At 42.6% G+C, this 19,249-nt stretch overlaps 1 protein-coding gene across 1 annotated transcript in view; it reads left to right on the forward strand.

Annotated features, from left to right (window-relative positions):
- Positions 1–19,249, forward strand: part of Rec114 (REC114 meiotic recombination protein) — a 97,194-nt gene that overhangs the window by 1,977 nt on the left and 75,968 nt on the right. The gene's annotated exons all lie outside the window — the stretch shown is intronic.

Raw genomic sequence — 19,249 nt, forward strand, 5'->3', positions numbered from 1 at the left:
AGAGGGTGTCCATTGTGTTTAGTCACCTGAAGGGTTGTTCATGGCCAAAGAGGCGTTTGAGTGAGTGAAGGGAGCAGAAGCCAGCCAGAAGTGGATTGAAAAGCGACTGATAGGTGAATAAATAGAGCCAAGTGCACAGTTTTGAGAGCTTTGGCTGGGGATATGAATAGAAATAGGGCATTGTGAATTATTCATGACTTGCTGAAATATTAGAGTAAACGGTACTCTAAAACTGGAAATCAATATATTTAGGCCCATTTAAAAAAATCATTAAACACCTTGTTGTGCTCTTGTGGAACTCTGTATCCTAAAAGAAGATGTAGGCCAAAAATGCAAAATGGAGCGAGGAGGAGTTCAATGCAAGTGTGACGGATCTATAATTGGATCTTATAAAAGGCCAGGGATGCTGGAGGACATATTTAACTTCCAGGACTGCTTCCGTAGGCTCCTCGATGATTTCTCCTAGCAACTCTTTAATCCCTTTCAATCCTTCTCTCCATGTTGGGTGCATTGGCTCCGATTCAGCCAGGTAGCTCTTATACTGCAACCCAGAGCATGGCCATTTTGACCATTTTAAGGTGTCAACAGTTGTTACAATTTTTACCTTCTCTTTGCAAAGCTCTTCATAATTGCTTATAAGGAACAGCACTTTTCGGCCGTGCTCAGATGTTTGACATAACACCGTGGCCATAGTGACAAGAGATGAAGTCGGCGTGTGCAGGGATTTTGAAAACTGGACCTTTGTACCTTGCTTTGACTCTGTGCCCAGCCATCCTGCCTGCTGTGATCAGTTTCAACTTAGGTCTGTCATATCTTTCTTTTAAATGAAAGAGGAACAAGATTTGTTCTATTTTATAGGCACTGTGACTATTGTATAATAATAATAATACTGTACTCCCCAAGTCCCATGTGAATTTCTTTTTAAAACATGTGGTACCTACAATAAAACTATGTATTAAGTGATACACAGAAATTTACTATAATAAAATCATTCTGGAAGGTTTTTTTTTTTCAAATGGAATGTTTCAAATTCAACTGTGGATAAACCCATTTTGATTTTTTTTTTATTTTATGGAGCAACTCTGTTCTCTTGATCCCATATGTGTTGCTATTTAGCTTCAAAGAGGATGATCATCACAGTAGCCACGTGCTGACAAAACTGTCTACCTAGGAGGGAGAGGAGTAGTGCAGGACTTCTCAGACTACAAGTCCCAGTTGAGAAGTAAGGTCAAGGTAGGAGACGTCAAGTTTGTGGTAGACGGAGGAAGTCCGCCATGCTGACTCCATTTACTTCTCCGGATTGTTATTGCAGGGCACACAATTGGACAGCAAATCAACTTTTTTTGTAACAGTGAACAAAACAAAACAAAATAAAACCCCCAAACCCACCACAGTTTACAGCTTTGCTACTCAGGCATCAGTGTTCATATTCGTCCTGGAGTGATTTTATTAAGATGCAAATTGTGACTCCATCAGAATAGAGTGTTGTGGGGAGTGAGACCTGTCATCACAGTGAGCTCCCCGGCACGAGCTCCCGGGCACTGCTGTAGCTTTGAGAGGTAGGGACTTGCAAGACCTTGAGTGGAGTGAGCAGCTTTGTAGTGCAATTAATAAACTGAATTTATAAAAGTATGACTAAGTTAGATTCAAAATGGGTATGCAAATATTTTATTAATGGGGTTAATATTTAAGTCACATGTCATCATCTAAGGGGGAAGAGCAAATGAAATACAAACTTGATCTTGATTTTTGTCCCAGCTTTTCTGACAGAAAATTACCATCATAGATTGGTCCATTTTTATAATTTGCTCTGTTAATTTGAGAATTTTGAAAGGTGATGTTAATTGCAGATTGCTGTTCAATTAAAGTTTTACCATGTTTTTCAGATTCTCAGTATTTCCCAGACACGCCTTAATGGGTTGAATCTGACAACTTCTTAGGTTATTTTTTCTAAGAAAAAAAAAAATAAGTGATCCTTTCATTTTTATAGGAGAACCTTAAAATAATTGCCCTACTTAGAAACTAAGAGATGGAATACAAAGTTTGTACTTGAGATGAACTTTTAATGTGCGTTCCATGTAGAGTATGCTTCAAGGCCCCTTCTCGGTCATGTCTCTAGTGCCGCTTGCTGTGCTCCCTGCCACATGGTAAACCCTTAGTGATGTTAGTCTGAACGTGTGGCTGGCCAGGAACTTTGTAGACCAGACTGCCTTGAACCCACAAGAGATCTGCCTGTCTCTGCCTCCTAAGTGCCGGGATCAAAGGCATGAGCCTGTGCCTGTCTCTTACTACAGTCCCAAGAAGCCAATATTGTTTTCAGATGAGTCAGCTGAAACCGAAGGACGTTCTGTGGCTTTTCTAAGCATTTAGGAAGAAGTTGGGAGTAATTCAGACTCTAGTTTTTTTGTCTGTAAAGCTTGTGCTTTTAATTACAGTGTTGCTCGCCTTAGAAATGTTTTTATTATTTCAGGGGTTTTCAAAGTAGCATGTAAGGTGAACACGATTAAGATTAGTTTGTTAAGGACAACTTAAGAGTCAGTAAAATTTCGAGAAAATTGCTTTAAAGGAATAGCAAAATAGCAGTGTTTCTTTGTATGTTGGAGGATTTTTTTTTTTTAGTAGGTTCTTATTGTTGTGAATTTTAAGTTGTTACATCCAGGAAAACTTGGTGTTCCTATAAATACTCCAGCAACGTCCTCCCCCCTCCACCTGCCCCACGGGATAAGTTACTTGGAAACAGTTGCGTTCTTTCGAGTCTGTTTTTAAACCATGTGAAGGTCAGCAGAGCACTTGGTTTAAGACTAACCCTCACTGACTCCTGAAGGAAAATTCTTGAGAGAACGCTACCCACTGGCCCATAAATGAAGCGTCTTTTGCTCTCGCTGCTGAGCAGTAGGCAATGCTCAGTGCTCTGTATGACTCTAGGCAGTGCTTCCTTAAATACTTGGAGGTGGCTTTTCCCCAGCCGTGTGTGCTAAGCAGAGCTGTGCTGTGGGCTGTGTCCACTCTAGCTGTGCGCTGGTGTTCTCTTCCATGCATTCCTGCCTCTCTGGTCTCCTTGGCCTTACAGCTCCATCTCTTAAAACTCAGGGAGATCTCCCCAGATCCTGCCTAGGTTTGTGGATTTTTTTGTTTTGTTTTGTTTGTTTTTTATTTTTGTTTTTGCACTTCACCATGGAAATTCTCCAGGCAGTGAGAGACATTACTGACGTCTGTATGGCCCTTTATAATTTGCCTTTTTCTGTCTTCTTCCTACTTATATTTTACAGCTCTTTGCGGGCCATGGTAGGAGAGCTCACTTCATTTCTTGTAATTTCTCAGAAATCCTATCCTTCATTTACTGTACCCAATAACTTGAAATTTTACTCTGCATTTTTGTCGTTTTAGGCAGGAGAGTAAATTTGACCCCTGTTACTTCATGCTAGCCTGGAAAGGAAGTCTACAGTGGGCCTTTTTGGTTGCTTCCCCTTTGTCTTTCTCCTCCATAGGTCATGACCTCACCACTGACGGTTTCCCTGGAGAAGCTATGGAACTGTCACTGGGATTCAGTCCATCTTTTTGTTGTTTGCTTGAGACAGGTCTTACCATGTGTCCTCGGCTGGTCTCCGTGTTCCTGCTTCAGTTCCTCCAGTGCTGGGATTACAGGGGTGTTCCACCACACCTGACCTCACACAGTCTTGAAATATCACGTTGACCTTAACTATATAGTTAAATTCTTAGGAGAGCATTGTTAGATAATTTTGTTGTTAAACTAACATCTCTGTCTAACTATAAAGTACCATGTCAGTAAACATTACTGTTTTATGGGATCAGTGTTACGTATGTAGTCCTGTGGCTAATTTTGGACTGAGACACGCCATCCTGTAGCTGTGACTGTTGGGTAGTCCAGTGTTGAGTTAGAATAGGGAGAGTGGACTACTGGAGCCACGTTCCTCAAGGCAGACAGAGGCTTTGCATGCACTTCTTTCCATGTGCATCACACGGACTGCTGATGAGTCTTTGGGTCGTCGATGGTTTAGACAAGAAGCCAAAACCTGGCTAGTTAAATGCTTACCAAAGGTTGGCAAGGGAAGTGGAAAGATAGGTTCTAAAGCCCTAATCTTCCTCATTCTGCCACGTGCTGCTCCTTTCTGTGTTGATATATTTTCTCCTGAAGATGTACAATCACTGTCAAGAGTTACTGTTCTCTTAAGAAGCATCCATTTTTTTTAATTTTATTTATTTTTCTCTCATATATTACATCCTGACCACAGTTTCTCCTTACTCCTCTCCAGTCAGTCCCTCTTCCCTACACCCCTTTTCCCTCAGATCCACCCCTCCTCCCTTTCCCTTCAGAAAAGAACACCTCTCCCAGTAATAACAACTGAACACAGCATAGCAAGTTACAATAAGACTAGGCACAAACCCTTGTATCAAGGCTGGACGAGGCAACCCTTTCCCGGTAGGAGGGAAAGGGTCCCAAGAGCAGACAAAAGCATCAGAGACAATCCCCACTCTCACAGTTAGGAGTCCCACAAAGAACACCAAGCTACACGACTGTAACATACATGCAGAGGACCCAGGTCAGTCCCGTACAGACTCCCTGTACAGACAACGTCAGTCTGTGGCCCCGATGCATCCTGCTTAGTTGATTCTTTGGGCCACATTCTTGTGGCGTTCTTGAACCCTCTGGCTCCTACAATCCTCTCTCCCCCCTCTTCCATGGGATTCCCCAAGCTCCACCTAATGTTTGACTGAGGGTCTCTGCATCTTCTCCCGCCAGTTGCCGGATGAAGCCTCTCTGATGATGACACTACGCTCTAGTTTATAAGTGTAGCAGACTATCATTAGGAATCATTTTATTGACTTTTTTTCCCAGTCGTGTTTGGTTCTATCTTAGGTATCTGGGCTACCTAGTCTCTGGTTCCTGGCCCTCCAGGCAGGGTTGTGCTTGGCTCCCTTTTGTGGCATGGGTTCCAAGTTGGATCAGTCATTGGTTGGTCACTCCCAGAAGTTCTGTGCCACCTTTCCCCAAGCACATCTTGCAGGTAGGCTAAATTGTAAGTTGAAGGTTTTGTGGCTAGGTTGGTATCCCAGTTCCTCCACTGGAAGCTTTGCTTGGTTAACAGAAGATAGTCGTTTCAACAATTAATAAATGGGACCTCCTGAAACTGAAAAGCTTCTATAAGGCAAAGGACTTATCAATAGATCAAAAACAGCAGCCTACAGAATGAGAAAAGATTTTCACTAACTCCACATCTGACAAAGGGATAATATCCAAACTATATAAAGAACTCAAGAATCTAGACCCAATTAAAAACAACCAATTAAATAATGGGGTACAGGCCCAACACTGTTGCTGCACATCTTTAATCCCAGCACTTGGGAGGCAGCGGATCTCTGTGAGTTCTGGCCTACAGAGTGAGTTTCAGAGTAGCCAGGGCTGTTACACAGAGAAACCCTGTCTCAAAAGAGAGAGAGGAAGGGAGGGAGAGATGGGGGGATGGAGGGAAAAAGAAAAGAAATTGGCTAGCAAATGGATGAAACTAGAAAAAAAAATCATCCTGAGTGAGGTAACCCAGACCCAGAAAGACAAACATCTTTCATCTTAAGTTCACAGCTGGAGTAACTCCAGTGCCAGGAACCGAGTCTTCCTTTGTTTTGTTCTTCTGCTCTCCATCCATGGCTGTTGTGATGGTTAAGGTTGTCAGTTTGACCGGCTCTAGACATTCTTGAGACAAGCCTCTGGGCATACTTGTGGGAGTTATCTAGATTAGGCTAGCCTCTGGGTATGCCCATGAAGGATTTTCTTCAGTTGGAGTGAGAGGACCTACTCTGGATGTGGGCGGCACCGTCTCATGAGCTTGGATCCTGGGTTACATTCACGGCTTTCAACATCCTGACTGGCTGCAGCGTGACCAGCTACCCCAAGCTCATGCTCCATGACTTGTCTGCTGTGTCAGACCCATGAGCCATAGCAAAGCTATGGCTTTGTTGCTTTTGTCTCTGTGTGTTTTATCACAGCACTGGGAAAAGAAACCAAGACATTGGATGAGTCTAAGAAAGAACCAGTGTTCTAGAAGCTTGAAGAGGGGGATGACGTGGACAGAGTATGGTCTCCTAAGGAGTTCTCTGTAAACACCGTATGTTGCTTCACCTTACAACATGGGAGACAGAGCCTAAACCCACACAGATTACTGCTGTATGCCACAAGGCCATGTGTCCTCTCACCATATAAAAGGAAAATGAATATCTGAGATTAATTGGCAGTTAATTAACACGCCTCTGACTCTGACGGCTTATTTCTGTGTCTGTGGTTGGAACTCAGAAGGCATTTGTAATGACAGTACTGTTGTACATGTGTCCCCCAAAGATCGGTGTGCTGGAAACCTGGTCTAGTGATGGAGGTCTAGTGCATGGTCATCACGCATGGTAATTAACACCATAGTCAGAAAGGATTAATGCTGGTCTCACAGCATGGCCCTGTGCTTCCGGTGCCTTCTATACTCAGTCATATACTTCATATACTCCTTTCTGCTTCTAAACTGTGTTATACTATGTCCAGGGGAGCCTCACCAGAGTCCAGGCTTATGCAGCCCCTTAGTCTTGGACTCTGAGCCTCCAAAACCACGAGCTAAAGGAGCCTGTTTATAGTGTACCCAGTCTCGGGGATTTCATCATGCCAACAGAAAATGGATTAGTGAGGTAACAAAATTAACTGTTACTTAGTGTGCAAATACTGTGTGCTCACTCCGGGCATGGTGCCTGCCTGATGCCCCATAAAGTTTATTGAATGGGTGATTCAAAGCCAAGCGTTCTGCTGAGCGTCTAACCTCACAATGTCTTTTAGTCTTTGAAAATTCTATACGCAGGGCTCCTTAAGTTTTTCTACTTCCAGCCCTTCGTGACCAAGTAATTTTATGCAACTTTGGGTGCATAAGTATATAAACTAGATAATAGAAATCAAACATTTACTGATGATAAATCATAAATTATTTATTTAAAAGCAACTCTTTTGGTGTGCCTGTTTAATTTTACACATAGAATTAAATGTTAGCAGATTTTTCTTTTTAATTGTAGGATGTAGCGCACCATCGGTGTGTTTTAGAGTTGATGTTTTGGTTTTATAATTGTCAGTGATGAGAAGGTTACTTTATATCAGTAAGTAGCACAAGATGGCAGAAATATGTTTAAAGCCATTTCAAAACTTGTCGGAAATTCTGTTTTAGTCCCAAGCCAAAATTCATTTAATGAACTTTTCCTTATGACAATTTTTATGGAACCCAAGCCAGCAACTCAAACATCAGTTTTTAAAAATTTATTTTATATACGTGTGTGTGCCTACATCTGTGCATGCACAACGCATCAATAGTGTGCTCACGGAGGCCAAAAGGGCATCAGCTCCTTTGGAACTAGAGTTACAGATGGCTGTGAGATGCCATGTGGGTGCTGAAAATCGAACCCAGTTCCTCTGTAAGAATAGCCAGCAATCTTAACTGCAGAGCCACCTCTCCAGCCTTCAAACAGCAATTAATTTTTAAAATTAATTGAAGTATATGTATTGTGTGTGTGCATGTGAGTGTCTGTGTGTGTAAATGCAGGTGCCCATGGAGGTCAGAGGTCAGGGGCTTTGGCTCTCCTTGGGGATTGTGTTGCAGACAATTGTAAGCTCCCCAACATAGGTGCTGGGAGCCAAACTCTGAGGTGCTCTTCAAGATTCGTCTCTCTAGCCCCTCAAACAGCTTTTTTTTTTTTAATTTTGGATTTTTAAGACAGGCTCTCTCCTAGTTTCTGTTTTATTGCCAGGATGAGACAGCATGACCAAGGCAGCTCATAAAAGAAAGCTTTTAATTGTTGGGGGTTGGCTTACAGTTTCAGAGGGTTAGCACATGACCGTCATGGCAGGAAGCCATGGTGGCAGGTAGGCAAGCAAGGCCCTGGAACAGTAGCAGCTGAGAGCATACATCTGATCCACAAGACAGAGGCAGAAAGATAACACTGTGTCTGGTGTCAGTGACACATCCCCTCTAACAGGGCCACACCTCCCACAGTCTCTCTGTGTAGTCCTGGGTCCTCTGGAACTTGCCATGTAGACCAAACAGGCCTTGAACTCACAGAGATACACCAGCAGGCAAGCATTCTGATGTAATACAAACTAGGGGTGTGCTGAGGGCTGATGGGGAAAGCACTAAAAGTAGCAGCTTCCCACTGCTAACCACATTTCTGTAAGAGCAGAAGATTTTGTATGCACAGTTAACGGTTAATGCTGCAATTCATCACACACAGGGGTCTCAAATTCTAGCCCGGGTGTTTCAAGCAGTATCCATCTGTGTGTGGCGTAAGTACACACGGAGGACACAGTGTCCATGTTGTGTGTTCAGTAACAAGGCTGCGATGAAGTCCCATCACGCAACATGGATGAGTGCTGCCGAAACTTCAGAGTCACTGTGCGGTCGACTTAGGACCATTCTCGGCTCTTGGTATTCAGAAACATTCTGCTGTTGGTAGATTTTTTTCACTACCTCCATGTTCAGTTCTGGGACCATGACCCAGTTAACAAGCTGAGCAAAAGTTTGCACGGTAGTGAGTCCTATTTCTATTTTACAGATGGAAAAAGTAATTATACTTGTAAGTGGTAAGCCTGCGATTTGACTCGAGGTCTACCTGACTCCAGTAACGACTTTTATGAAGTGGTAGTTGTCAGTACTATCCAAATACTCTATAATTTCACTTGGCCCCTGTTACGGTGCGTGTGCCCGGGATGGGACTAGTTTGGGGCAGTGAAATGTGAGCACAGTTGATACGTCATGGGCAGAAGCTTAACAAACCAGTGCCTGATTGTTCTTCCTTTGGCACACTTGCCCGCGCTGTAGTGTGGTAGGCAGTGGGAGAGAGAGAGACAGAAAGCACGGGTGGGCAGTGAGCGAGAAGCGCGTCTTTGGCGTTTTGGAGGCATGTCAGTGTCTGTAGTGTGCTCCGGCACATCCTGGCTGGCACAGATGTATTCCACACTTGTGATGGTGTCTAAATGGGTCATAGGCTGCACACATTGTAGCGTACCTTGGACTTTGAGAAAGGACCTTGTAAATGATGTTCCAACATTTTTTTCTTATGACAAAATCATTACTTGTTCCAAAACATCTAGTTTATAAATACATATTTCTACCTTGGGGTCAGACTTCGTTCTCTTTCTTCAAAAACAAAAGCTTAATTTTGTACAGCAGACATAGTTTCCATGGAGGCCGTGACGTGTTTGCATAACATTCTTTAAGGGGGAACTTACTGGACAGATATAGTGGAGAGAGTGTTTTTAGCTTGGCGGTTTAAGGAGTCTTACAAGTTACAGTTTAGAGGGAGGCCCACAAGTACCCAAACTCCTCAGTTTTGGTTGGTTGGTTGGTTGGTTTTGTTTGTTTTTTTCCTACCCACCACACACTGTAAAGCTCTCTTAGGGACGACTAAGGCTGCGGCCCTGAGGAGGCTGGCCAGCCTAGCCCAGCTGCCTGGTTACGTAGTACCCAGGGTCGCCTCAGTTCCCAGTGACAGCCCTGCTCCCGAGCTTGCTTTAAAATCTTTAATTCCCGCCTGGAGGGATGCCTCAGCCATTAAAGGCTAGGATCACAACCAAAAATGTAAAATATTTAATTTTCATGTAAAAATGTACCTTGCATATTGGAACTGTTAGGTGCTTCCCTGGCTTTGTGAATTGGTAGAAAATTTGAAAGGAAATTATGAGAGTTACCAAACCTAAATGTGTCACGGAACAACCACTTTCCAGCCTAATTGGTGTTTGGTGGTGGTGATCTATCTATTGATCTCTCTCTTTTTAAAGGCAGAGTCTCATCATATAATAGAAGACCTCGTGATCCTCCTGCCTCAACTTTCCAAGTGTTGGGACTACAGGCATGCAGCCCCATACCTGCTTTAGTTGGTGTTTGTAGGATTTATTAGTCTCTGCAGATTTTCTTATGTTTTGTGGTGTGTGATCCTGCATATATGTACATTCCCATGCAGGATCCAGAAAGACTCACCACCTCATGTCCCGAGGCAGGGTCCCTAGCTGAATATGAAGCTTGTCAGCTCTACTTGCCTGACTAGCCAGCTTGCTCTGGTGATTCTCCGTCTCCCTCTTCTGTACTCTGGGATTACAGGTGCAATGTGTGTATACCCAACTTTAGTATAGGCTCTGGAGATCTAACGCCAGTCTTCATGCTTACACAGCAATGGCTTTGCCATCTGAGCTTTGCCGCAGCACAGCCTGAGGAACTTTTAAGACTTTTTTTCTTTTTGTTATTGCTGTTGTTTGGGTCTCAGATGGCCCAGATTAGCTCAGGCCTACAACAGCCAGAGAGAACCTTGAATTCCTGATTCTCCAGCCTTTTGAGTGGAGATATTCTAACTCCAAAAACCAGGTTTAGAGACCTGTAGAATTTCATGACCAGTAATCTTATTCTTAGGAGTATGTGGCAAAAGATGGAGAATTATGTCTCATGCCATGGTACACTTATTTTGTAATCTCAAAAATGAAAAAAAAACTATGTTTATCATTACTTTTAGAGGTTTATGGGGAAGGTTTTGGGTTACTGGTCATATTATTGTTAAAACTGTATTTCTGTAAAATAAAAAGGCAAGTTGTACCATTTATAGTGAGTATGTGACAAGACCATGCTCTTTAGCCCAATATACTCTAGAATGTAGAAAGGACTTCAGAGACTCTCCAGCTACCGCAGTTGGCACTCTTACGTAGAACATCTGCACAGGGTTTGTATTTTATAATGTGTAAATCAGCAGTTGGACAACATAGAGAGCTGTGACACTTTCTGAGAGGTCTTAAAGGCAGAAAACAGAACCCTCAATTAGGTACATAATTTAATTTGTCACTAATCTGAAGATTAATTATTTCATCCTTCAGCTAGCTATAATTTAGAACAAGTACATTTGAAAATTTTTGATATTTTTGCGTACTTCTTTTGACTTCTATTTTATATTTCTCTTGTGAAGATGCATAATTTAATATGCATTAAATCATGAAAAGAGTCTGTATTAGTCCATGTTTAAGCTTCTCTCTGATTATGTCATATACATAAGCTCGTGATGGGCAGCCTCAATTCTCAGCATATGCTTTATATTGATGGTAAAGTAATCCTTGTTCTCTCAACTCCTTACAATAAATGGGTTTTTTTGGTTATGACTTGATCACTAGAGGTAGCATTTTCTTTGAACTTTCCATATTATGTTAACTTGAAATTCCAGTCGTTAAAGGTATTTCTAAAGAGTCAGAAATAAGCAGCCTACACCATACCTAGATTATGTTAAGTGCTATGACATTGGAATTTCTCTGTAAAATGTGGGCACTATATTAAAATCTTAAACATAGTGTCCTTGATCTTTATAGTAAGGTGAGTGCCTTCCTTAGCCTTGGTTCCCTTAGTTATCAGAGAACATGGAAACATAATGCCGAGTGGTGTGTGTGTGGGGGGGGTAGCATTATGTTCTTATTAGTGTTGTGGGTGTGGACATGTGTGCATGGTCATGAGGCCCGAGGTTGATGTCCACTATCTTAACCCAACACTCTCTGACTTTATTTTTGGGGACAGTCCCTTACTAACCTGTAATTTGTGGGTTTGGCTAGCCTGTGAGCTTCAGGAGTCCAGCGTTCCGCCCCCCCTTCCCACCAGGGCTAGAGTTACAGGTGTGCCACTGGACCTGGGCCTTCCCTTGGCACCAAACTCAGGTCCTTACATTTGTGCGGCACCTCTCTGTCACTCATGTGGTGGTTTTTACTCTAAATAATTTTAAATATAAACTCAGGTAGAAAAAAAATAGTATGGTGGCCAATGATATGATCCCATCCTTAGAAAAACTTAAAGACTGCCAGAAGAATTTTAGAACTGGTAAGCAAATATTGCAAAGTAGCAGGACACAAAATTCACAGCAGACTTGCTGAGAAAGAAATCAGGAACACAATCTCATTCATTGTCGCCTCAAAAAAAAAATGGTAAAATTTCTAAACCTAGCTATGAGGGTGAAAAACTTCTTTAATAAAAATGATAAAACACCATAAAAAGAATTTAAAAGACAAACAATGGAGTAGCGGAATTAATATAGTAAAAATGCCATATTGTTGAAGGTGATCTACAGTCAGTGTGATCACCCTCAAAATACTGAAGTCATTCTTCAATAAAATTAAAAAAATAAATTAATAAAATAAAATTCACTGTGGAAGCTAAAAGACCCTGAATAAAATCTTGGGCAACAGGGCAGCTATGGAGCAGCTTCCTCTGACTGCTTGTACGCCCTTTCTGTGAGTTAGTACTAGGAAGGATCTAGAGTTGATCAAACTCAAGTTGATTTCACTGAGACCGGCTAGAGTGTTTTGGTTTTCCTCTGCTAGGAGGATGTTATGTCTAATTTTCTCTTTATGTCATTGCTCTTGATATATGATGTCTACATATATAAATTAGAATTTGTAAAATTTTGATAGCGTAATTATTGTTCTGATTTTATTTTCTGGACTGTTATATGCCCCATCCCGTTCATATTTGTCTTTAGTAATTCCATGGTTATCCTACATAGCAAAAGTAAAGTCAGTGCTTGATTCTTCCTCTTAACTTGTCACTTTAAAAAAAAATGGGTTCCCTAGAATCCTTAAACACTAAACTGTCCTTGTATCTTAACTGCTTTCTCTATGCCTGGATTTAGGAATTTCACTGGGATGTGTCCAATTCTTGATTATCTTTTTTTCTTGTTTGGTCAGCGTCTTCCCTTGGTCTGTTTCCCACCCTGTCACCAACATTTCTTTTTCTGACTCTGAATCTTGGTCCCCGTGTCTTATATGATCACTCATAATTTCTTCCTCTTTATGTTTTGCGCTGCAGTTCTAAGTATTTCTTTCTTGACCATTAATTTGACCTCACTGTCCAGGCAATTCTTCAATTACCTATTGAATGTTTCTTTTCTTAAAGCATAGTTTAACTCCAAGACTTTACTTAATGTTATTAGTAATCATTACTTTTGTTCAGGCTGTTGGTCTCCTGGAACTGTTTTGTTCCTCTAGATTGTCCTTATTTTGGGTCTCCCCCCATATATTAATTGTACAGAAATGATGGGTTTCATCCTCCTGCAGAGGAGTAGAAAGTACTTGTTGGAGTCTGGGAGATGGAGAGAACTTGAGAGCACACTGTCCTTCTGTAGGGCAAGGCTTACCCAGGCACTGCAATTTTGTCTTTCCCCAGGATTACGTGTTCAGAGTCTCACAGTTTCCCTTCTAGAGAGGAAGGCATTTTGCCTGCTCCTTTATCTGACCCTGGAGACCTCGGCCCACTCTTTAGAAACACTTGGCTGCTGATCTTAATTGTGCTCCAGGAAGGTAATTGGTGTTTGGATTGCACTGGGAAAAGGAAGACCGCAGGTTAGAATCCAGCTACCATTTTCCCCCATGAACCCTGTAGAACTTCTTAAATTAGACATTTTAAAACTGTATGAACTTATTATATAGAGTTTGTAAATGAGGGATTAGCAGATCTCTGAAAATGACAGACTCGCACCTGTAATCCTAGCACTTGAGAGGCTGAGGTAGTAGGGCTGCTGTGGGTTTGAGGCCAGCTTGGCATCCTCTTCTGATACCTGCATAGCTCCCATTCTCCTCTCCCTAGTCATGCTTTGTGCGTGTGTGTGTGTGTGTGTACCTGTACATATGAGTACAGGTGCTCCCAGAGGCCTTTGGGCACCCTAGAGATAGAGATCTAGGTGATCGTGAGCCTCCGGACATGGTTCCTGGCACGCCACCTTGAGCTCCCTTTCAGCTTCTATTCATCCTGACACTCGTATCCTTTCTTGTCTTCTCATTTCATTTGCTCTATTTCTTTCCTGGCTCTTAGCATTATCTTACAAACTAGACAATCATTTGCTGTGTTCAATGTTGTACCCAGAATATTTGATACCCAGATAGGATAATTCTTGACACTTTCTTTCCCCAAGGGATGAAGTCGTTTTCAGGAATAAATATGAAATTAATTAGATATTCATTTCTTATGCCAGCTGGAGATGTTTAGTTTTGTTATTACCGTGCACATTAGAGGCTAGGGTAGTGAGACGCTCACAGCCATGCAGACAGTATGTGCAACTGTTGTCAGCTGTTTAACTGTGATCCCTGGCTATGGGCTCACATAGTTTACATAATTAATTGTTTGCTAATGAATAGAATTACTATTTAGTAAAATTATATATCTCTAAAAGCTGTGATTTAGGCAACTACTCATAAAACCACAATTTTTCTTTACTTTTAAAACATTTGGCAAATTTAAAAAATTTGTATGTGCATGAATGCATGGCCATGATGTATGTGTAGAGGTCAGAGGACAATTTTGGAGTCTTTTCTCTCCATCCACTTTTTACCTGGGCCCCAGGAGTCAAACTTTTGTGGCACTTTCCTTTACCCACAAGCTACCTTGATGGCCCAATAGTTAGTGGTTTTTAAAGAATATATTTCCCTGGGCATGGTGGCCCAAACTTGTCATCTCAATACTTGGAAAGCTGAGAAGGAAGATTGGTATGGGTTTGAGACCAGAATGGTCTACAGAATGAGATAAATTTATTTCAGTGTTATAATGTTCAAATTTAGTAAAATGTTGACTTGAAAATTACATTTACCCAAAGTTGTTATATCTTACTATTATATTTCATTTCGGTGTTTTGAATTTTTTTTTGAGACATTGTTTCTCTGTAGCTTTGGAGCCTGTCCTGGAACTACCTCTTGTAGACCAGGCTGGCCTTGAACTCCCAGAGATCCACCTGCCTCTGCCTCTGCCTTCCTAGCGCTGGGATTAAAGTGTGAGCCACCACCACCCAGCCCAGTGTTTAGAATTTTTAGACACAGCTATAAATACCAAAAGGTCCCCTAAAATGAGGATTTGACGATTCCTGTGCTGTCTGTTCATTGTGAGACTACCTTTCATGCGTAGATGTGAGTCGTGGGGGCCACAGACTGGAGAGTCTTTGGGAGAGATTTGCAAAATTTTGGAAAAAATGTGGGCTAGGGAAAAATGTATAGAAAAGTTTGGCATAGTATATATACATAAAATTTTTATAAATAATATATTATTTCATCATTTATCACTATAAAACATATGAACTCTGTAATAAAAAAGTTACAAATTTGGGGGCTAGTTGTGTGACTCAGTGGTTAAGAGCACTTAGTATTCCTGCAGAAGACATAAATTCAGTTCTGAACATCCTCATCAGCCTGTAATTACAGCTCCAGGAGGTCTGACACCCTATCCTGGCATCTGTGGGCATGCACACAAATATGACAGAAACACATAAATAAAAAGTATGTGTAGCATAGATCATAAAAACCCAGAGACATACTGGGCTTCAAGCTGAAGATCAGAAAAGCAAAGCAGCCAAGCCTCTAGAGAGTTCTTAACCCCTCCCAAGACTCAGACAAAGGGAGACCCTGTCCTCAACGTGACTGCAGACTGCAATGCTCTCCACCAGACCTCAGACTGCAGTGAGCTCTTGTCTCCTCCTGCCTTATATAACCCTCTCTGCCCAGCCATACCACCCCTGTCTCCACCTCCCTAGTGCTGTGATTAAAGGCAGGTGACCTCCAACTTCTGTTGTGTGAGTTCTGTTCCTCTTTTTAGACTCAATCTCACAGCCCAGGGTGGCCTTCCTTGAGTCCTGGGATTAAAGGTGTGTGCCACCACTCCCTGGACTCTAGTGACTTTCTTAGCTCTGCACTCTGATCTTCAGGCAAGCTTTATTTATTAAAACACAAATAAAATATCACTATATATGTAACTTTTTAAAAAGTAAAAAACTTAATTAAGACGTAAACAGCTTACACGACACTGTCCTCGGTGGAGAGAAGTCTGAAGATGCAGTGTGACATCAGAACAGTCTAAAATGAGCTGCGTTGTGTCCTGGAGACGGCTGTGATTTCACTGCTCCCTCCTGCTACTGTGCTGTGAGCTCAGATAGCGCCAGCGTCCACGGTAGCCCCATGCGGTGCTGGTCATCTGTGTGAGCAGTCCATCTGTCAGGAAACTGCCTATCACAAGGACATGTGTGGGATATGTCAGTTCCCACACATTTCTTCCTACGAGAAATACGATTTTCTCAGTAAAAAGTGATTTCTCGGGTTGTCCCACATAAACGGCTCTGTGTGACTTACAAAATCTATGTTATCCAACTGTTTATAGCATGGGCAAGAAGGCTTCTGATCAACACAGGCTGGCAGAAGACAAGTTGGAAGGACTTAGACATTACAGGCAGAGTTTAGTCAGCGGCCAAGTGCAGGACTCAGAGAGGGTAGCTGTCTCCCAGCACAGCCACCGTCACCTCATCTGGGCCCCTTTAGCTGCTCTTGACAGGGCCACATCAAGCTTAGTTCTGTATGCAGAGCGAGAAGCGGTGGTCTCACAGCAGCTGTGCCTGTGTGAGACAAGAGGCCGCAGGGAATAAAAAGATGGTTCCGTGGGAGAAGTGGATACGGATTCACCAATTGAAAGAACACCAAGGGAGATGTTTTTGTGCACCAGGCTGCACCTTGACAACACAGGAGATGTCGTTTGATGTGCTGAGGGGAAAGGAAGGTATGGAGGCAGCGTGCGAGACAGGCCCTGATGGAGCTCTGATTCATGACAGTAAACGTGCACCACACCATGGCCATCGCCAGTTCCATACATGCTACGGAGTAGTCTGCGTAGCTGCTGGCAGGATTACCAGATGTAGAGAAGAATGAAAGGCTCGGTCCGTTGTCAAGGCCAGGCCAACAGCTTTACCCTTCTTTAGGTAAAATCGCCATGTTCCCAGTTGTGAAGACCCTGGGAGTGTCAATCACAGTATGGCAACCCTCTTGTGAAGGCAGAAGTGACGGAGGCTGTTGATAAACACAACACAGGGTACAGTAGATGCTAGAACGGGGTCTCTAGGGGCACTCCTCACCTAAAAGGGATAGGACATCAGTAAAGAGGATAAAGGACGCGCAGGCAGAAGGTGCCTCTGACTTCCCTTAACCCTCATTCAAAGGCCAACAGCATTTAGGACTCAGACCAACAAAGGCTGCATTTATCACAGGTATGGATAAGAATTGGCGATTCGGGGGCTGGAGAGATGGCTCAGTGGTTAAGAGCATCGCCTGCTCTTCCAAAGGTCCTGAGTTCAATTCCCAGCAACCACATGGTGGCTCACAACCATCTGTATGAGGTCTGGTGCCCTCTTCTGGCCTGGAGACATACACGCAAAGCAGAATATTGTATACATAATAAATAAATAAATAAATAAATAAATAAATAAATAAATAAATATTTTTGGGGGCTGGAGAGATGGCTCAGAGGGTAAGAGCACTGGTTATTCTTCCAGAGGTCCCGAGTTCAATTCCCAGCAACCACATGGTGGCTCACAACCATCTGTAATGAGATCTGGTGCCTTCCTTGCCAGAAGTACATTGTATGCTTAATAAATAAATCTTTAAAAAAAAAAAAAAGACTTGGCGATTCATATTACTGATAATACCAGGTGGATTGCTCAGTTGGAGTATTTGTCAGTTCCCTATAGACAAAGCCCTCCCTGTGCCTACACCTGGGATGGACCGCTCCCCTACCTACCGTTAGTGCGTCTCCAGTTACACTTCGCCTTTGTCATTGTTTGTCCCCTTGCTGTAAGGTCTGTGCCACGTAGCTCCATGAGGGCAGGATGTTTGTTTTGTTCCGTGATGTTCCTCGTCTTGAACAATGCTTAGCATCTAATAGATTTAGGCAAATATTGGCTGAATGAATGAAGCTTAAGGTCAGGGTCTTTCCTGGTTTTTTCTTTCCCAATAATTTATAAGAAGAATCTGTATATGGTGGGTGCCTTGTTAATGTTAACTGGTTTATTTGAATGCTTAGATGGGGCCGGAGAGACGGCCTAGTGGGTGAGAGCCTGCTGCTCTTGCAGGGGTTTGGCTCTCATCACTCACGGCGGCTCTCAGCCACCTGTGACTGTAGTTTCAAGAGACCAACACTCTTCTGACCACCACGTGGTCGTGTACATCTGTGCATGTATACACACTTGTGTGTGCACATAAAATAAATGCTTAAAATTTTTAAATTTAAATTCAAATGCTTGATACATGTTTCCAGTACTTTAGACTCTTAAGTGTCTGTGTGAATTAGTGGACTGTTTACGCACTTAGGGATTAATTTTTAAATTTTTGTAATTACTACTGTGTTTTGTATGTACATACGTGTGAGAGTACTGTCATGTGACACCACAGCACATGACTAGAGGTCAGAGGACAACTTCGGGGAGGAGTCAGTTCTCTCCTTCTGCCTTTACCTGCGTTCTGGGGATCAAACTCGGGTCATGGGCTGTGCAGCGAGTGCTTTTACCCGCTGAACCACTTCGCAGACTCGGAATTTTGATTTGGATTGGCTAGATCAGTCTGAGAAGATCTGTCCTATTACCGTTTCCAACTGTGGCTGTAACAGATACCATAGATTTAGTGACCTGAAACAGCATCGTGTAACTCATAGCTCTGCAGGTTAGAGATCTAAGGAGATATTTTATGGAGTTAAATTTAAAGTGGGGAAGACTAAACTCTGTGTAGAAGCTCTCAGAAGGATCCATGTTTGCCTGCCTCCTGCCTGGCCTCTGCCTCGACAGCAGCAATCACAATTTCCCTTTCTCTGGCTGGTTCCCTCTTTCCCGTAATGACACGCGTGATTACCCGCTCGGATAATCCAGGATAATCTCCCTATCTCAAGGTGCTTAATCACATTAGCAAAGTCCCTTTTGCTGTGTAAGATAACACTCTCAGGTTCTGGGTATTAGGACACGGACACCTTCAGCTATTAGCCTGCCTACCAGCATTTTAATAACACTAAACCTTCCTGTCCGTGAGCAAAGCTCTCTCCATGTATTTATGATTTAAGTTTATCTCACTTGTAATGTGCCATCCTTTCGCAGATTTGTCATTTATCCCTCAGTAGTTTATATTTTGATGATATTATAAAGTTGGGTGCCTTTGAAACTAAATTCCAGTTTCTTACTGTCATATTAGTTACTTTCCTTCTTTCTGAGACCAACTGCCCGACAAGAACCGACTCAAGAGATGGAGGGCTCATTCTGGCTGTCGTTCAGGGGCTGTGCAGTTCCCTGTGGCCAGGAGGGCATGCTGGTGAGAGCCTTGAGTGGCTGGGCACACAGTGTCCACAGTGAGGAACCAGAGAACAGACGAGAAGCAGGTCCGGGCTACTAAAACTCAAGGCCTATTCCTGGTGAC

Source organism: Microtus oregoni, unplaced genomic scaffold (assembly GCF_018167655.1).
Source record: "Microtus oregoni isolate MIOR12 unplaced genomic scaffold, Mior012 000032F_ref0000030, whole genome shotgun sequence".
Classification (NCBI taxonomy): Eukaryota; Metazoa; Chordata; class Mammalia; order Rodentia; family Cricetidae; genus Microtus; species Microtus oregoni.